Below are 5,297 nucleotides of genomic sequence, written 5' to 3'. Positions count from 1 at the left end.
GGGACTCGCACTAAAATCATCTCGCCCTCTTCTCCAAAGGTCGACTTCCCCCTGGTTGGCTAGGGCACCCCATCTCTCGCCAGTTTCGGCTCTCCTCCCGTACAACGTTCGGTTAGACGACCACCACCTATTTAGCCCTCGTCCCCTTTTTGCTTCATGGGATCGATGATACGTCATAAACAATGACTATCCGATCGTCTCTCAGCCGAATTACACTGCTATACCACACCAGCCTGCCTACTCACCCCCCCCCAGCCCTATCTACGCTACTTCTCTCGTGTCTACGTCTTGTATACTTGTCGCGCTTCCTCTCCGCACTCTCCCGCTAGTGTTTAGAGGTATACTACTATTTGTCACATAATACGGGTACTGGACCTCATATTTCTTCGTTCGTGGGTGCGACAGGGGTTTCCCCGCCCTTGCCCCCCGGAAACCCGAGTGGCTTAGGCCTCGTGGTGTTGTCCTTTTAATTTTTTATTGAATTCCTATTTTCTTTTTTTACCCCCCCCCCCGGGGGGGGGGAGGGGAGGAGGGGGGCTTAAAAAAAAAAAAAGGGGGGGGGGTAAAACCCTCCTGTTTTCCTTAAACCCAGTGGGCTTTTTCGGGGGGGGGGGGGGGTATTTCGGGGAAGAGGTAAAAGAGGAGGGGTAAGGGAGAGGACGGGGAGGGTTGTTTGTTTTTAGAACTTTAGTTAAGAGATTTACGTCACTGGCGGCACGAATAGGTCATCGTGATATTAGTGTATAATATATATTTTCTGGAAATACAACAAGGTCTTAACTGTTTTAATACCTTCTTTATACAATGATATTAGTGCCGAAGATCAGAGGTGTAACGTGCAAACAAAAGAAGGAGGACAGGTAAGGACGACAGATGGCTGAGTGATAGGAAAGAAGGAGTAAACCGCATCAGACTCAGAGCACCCGCCGACCACCCACACGTGCAGTTGTAATAAAAGTAAATTTGTCCTAGGGTCTACCGCTGGTCTGGTCTGCTACTTACTACACGCCACAGCTAGCAAGAACAACGGCAACAGCAGCAGCAACAACAACAATAACAACAACAACAACAACAACAACAACAACAACAACAACAACAACAGGCATAACTGGGGCACTGCACGATGGCAAACAGCCAGGGTTTTATTCCGTGGTGTTTCCGTATAGGTTGAACTGTTATTATACATGACATCTAGAAAGCAAATCCGCCCCCACAGCCCGTGGCTGCTGCTGCTGCTGCTGCTGCTGCTGCTGCTGCTGTTGCTGTCTGGCAACATGCCTCGGCAAGCAACGACAACAATAAAAACAGCAACAACAGCAACAACAACAACAACAACTGAAAAACGTAAACAGGTCTCGCTTCACAGTGGGGACCAACAATGGCGTGCAAGTCTGGATCATCTCGCCCGCACTGCATGCATGGTACACAGTGTCACCGTCTGGTGATTTCGCACGGACTGTTTTGCATGGGGGAGAAAAAACAAACAATACAAAAACAAAAACGTCTAAGTAGAACAAATTTGTCAGAGTGACTCTTGTCACAGAACCTGCTGCTGCGGTCTTAGTTTTAGTACAAATGTTTGTTTGGGTTTTTTTTTTTTTTTTTTTGGTTGTTGTTGTTTGTTTGGTTTTTGTTTTGTTGTTGTTTGTTTGTTTTTTGTTTTTTGTTTTCTGTTGGGTTTTTTTTTTTGTTTTGTTTTTTTTTTGGGGGGGGGAGGGGGTTCGGTTAGTGTTTTATGAGCACACGGAACACATTACATATTTCTAGTTTGGAAGATATCCATTTTGAATTTTTCTCGAGCGGCGGCCAAAGCCTACTCGTATCGATACTGGACCATCAATGGATCTTTAACGTGCACAACTTCCACGCGGGACCTCCGAGACTTTTCGGCCTTCTTCGAGAAGGCTAGGTGTGAGATCTTACCTACTCTACTCTAAGATCAGCTGGGCGTGGCTGAAAGACAGCAGTAAGAAGGAGCCAAGGAGTAGTTGTAGAAAGGCCGCAGAAAGAGTCAGGAACCCTGAGGAGGGGGCAGGGGGGGGGGGAGGGCAAAAAAGTAGAGACGAAAGCAGGAAATGGGTGAAAGGAGAATACTTAAGAGAAGAATTTGTTTCCGTTGCTATCAGGTATCGAACCCAGGACCTATTGAATAAGAGAACTAGACCACAAGACCGCCCCCCCCCCTCCCCGGTTTTAGTCTTAGTAGTACAGTCGTAGTAAAAATTTTACGACACCATCAAAACAAGCGTTTGGGTAGAGAGGGATCATTTCATTGAAAAAGTCCAAATCTTACTTCTTTAATTTGTTTGGGCTTTTCGCGATTTGCTATATTTTTATGTGTGTTGTGCTGTTTGTTGTTTAGTATTGTTTTGTAAGACTTAACATCTAATATCCCACTAGATATTACAGGGGGGCTCTCGTGGCCTAGATGTTAAGGTGTTCGCCTCTCATTCAAAGGTCCCGGGTTCGAATCCGGGTAGCGACCAAAAAAATTTTCTTCTCTAAATTTGTCTCCTTTCACCTCCTTTCCTACTCTCTAGCAATGTTCTGTCGTCTACTTTCGTCTCCTCTTTCTGCCCCCCACCCCTTCACCTCCTTTGCCCCCTCCTCTGGGCTCCTGATTCTTTCTGCAGCCTTTCTACTGCTACTCATTGGCTTCTTCTTACTGCTGTCTTTCAGCCACACCCCTGATCTTCTGGTAGGAAAGATCTACACCTAGCCTTCTCGGACAAGGGCGAAAAATCTCGGAGGTCCCGTGTGCAAGTTGTGCACGTTAAAGATCCCTTGGTGGTCTAAAATCGATAAGAGTAGGCTTCGGCCGCCACCCGGGCAAAATTCAAAATTTCCTACCAACTGAAAAAGTTTAGTGTGTCCCGCGCGCTCATATGACCTTATGCAGTTGCGAGCGCCGTAAAACACTTTGCAAAACAAACAAAACAGATATTACAGGTAGGTTCTGTGGCGGATATTGGGCTCAACGGGAACAGTCATGTACAAAGAAAGAAAGAAAGAAAGAAAGAAAGAAAGAAAGAAAGAAAGAAAGAAAGAAAGAAAGAACGAAAGAAAGAAAGAACGAACGAAAGAAAGAAAGAAAGAAAGAAAGAAAGAAAGAAAGAAAGAAAAGTAGAAGCAAACAAACAAAGAAAAAGAAAAAAGGAAGAAAAAAAGAAAGAAGGAAAGAAAGGAGCAAACAAAGAAGGCCAACACCTTGAACCAACTTAAGCACAACACAGTTACCCAGGGAACACACGCCAATCAACGACGAGTCAGAAATGAATTATTGATGATCTATAAGATCGGCTTTCTGTGGTCTACAGAGGAATCAATATGACCCCATCTGCCAAAGGGGAAACGCCCCTTCCTCCCCACCTTCACGTTGCTACATTCAAGGAACAATCATACGATAAAATTACCCCCAAATAATGGACAAACGAAGGAGAAGGTCAGCAAATTGTCCTCAGAGAGAGAGAAATTGTCCACAGAGAGAGAGAGAGAGAGAGAGAGAGAGAGAGAGAGAGAGAGAGAGAGAGAGAGAGAGAGAGAGAGAGAGAGAGAGAGAGAGAGAGACGTAAGAGGAGTCCCGACCACAAACAGTGCAAAAGCGCCTGCTACGACCAATCTATCGACCGAGACAGTACCCTTGACGTAGGATGATGACCCATTTACACACACACACACACACACACACACACGTTATATATATATATATATATATATATATATATATATATATATATATATAATATGTATAGTAATATATAATTATCATATCATAGCAGCTCTTTTTATCTGCCGTCTTGCTTCTACACCCCAAACGGGTCGCCACGCACAGATGGACGGCATAACTTGACCGAGATTATAATCTTCCTCGACAGCTTGCCGCTAGCTTCTCACGAACTTGTTCAGTTTAAATACCCCACCCGTCTCTTCACCCGATAGCAAGACTCCCACAGTCGTATCCCGTGATGGCCATGTGGTGTTTTTTTAAAACATCCCTCCTGACGCAATATAGATCATTAAGGAGGCGGACTTCTGGCCCTACCTGATAATAATATAATAGATAATTTAAGAGGCAGGCTTCTCAAGGCTAACCTAGGCTGAGAGGGATAGAGCATTCAAGCAGAAAGACCGTGATACTCGATAAAAACAATTTCTCCCCGCTCGGCAATCAAACTCGGGTCTCCGGAGTGCGACAGCAAAGCACCTAAGCGCTACACCACGGACTCCCGCTGGTCGTATTCTGACAATGTAGAAAGAAAGGAACCACTCACGACACCAATGGTGCAGGCGCTCGGCATTCGTCTGAACTGTCTGGAGTTCGTTCCCCATATATGTACACTAAAAGAACGACAATTTTTAAAAATTAAATTCAAGTTGTTTAGCTACTTAAAGATAAATGTTTTTGAACTCGTAGTTTTCCGGCGAGTTTGCAAGATGAAATATGAGGGCAACAGAAATACTGAAAAGTAATTATAGAAGAAGCGACAGACTACACCAAAACACTTACCATCATTTCTGCTATCCAACTTGCTCACCCCCCCCCCCCCAAATAAAAACCACACACACACACACACACACACACACACACACACACACACACACACACACACACACACACACACACACACACACACACACACACACACACACACGTGTGTGTGTATACATATATATATATATATATATATATATATATATATATATATATATATATATATATATATATATATATATATATATATATATAAATAAAATTCCCCCATTTTCTCGTAACAAATAGCGACAAAACAAGTTGAAAAATACCAAGAATACATTATAAGCTTTGTTTTCGACCCTCTTGGCGGTAGAAATCGGGACAGGACATTCCAACTGGGGACGGATAAGGGTTTTTAAAAGCCCCTTCCAGCTCTATCAGGTCACCACTTAATCGGGACATTCGGGTTAAAACGTTCATATCCGATAGAACCAAGCTAAGTTGAGTGGGAGAGCGTTCACGAATGCTCTCAAAACAGCTCGCCCAAAAACGGGCAGCGCCGGGGATTCGAACACGGATCATCTGTGTCGTGACTGAGTCAATCCGCACTCAAGGAAGTTTGAGGCAGAAAAAGAGGGAAGGGGGTGAGGAATTAACAACCCCCCCCCCCCCCCCCCCCCTCATCACATTTCTCCTCGTTTATTCTTTTCAATCCCTTATTATAAATGTGTTTCATTTGAGGCGTCAGTTTTCTTGATGGACTCGTAATCATGAGGTGGCAGGTTCGGGGGTTCGAGCCGCCGGCCCGACGCTGTATTCTTAG

The sequence above is a fragment of the Aplysia californica genome, unplaced genomic scaffold, assembly GCF_000002075.1.
Source record: "Aplysia californica isolate F4 #8 unplaced genomic scaffold, AplCal3.0 scaffold00031, whole genome shotgun sequence".
Classification (NCBI taxonomy): Eukaryota; Metazoa; Mollusca; class Gastropoda; order Aplysiida; family Aplysiidae; genus Aplysia; species Aplysia californica.
Note: the sequence above shows the minus strand (reverse complement) of the source record.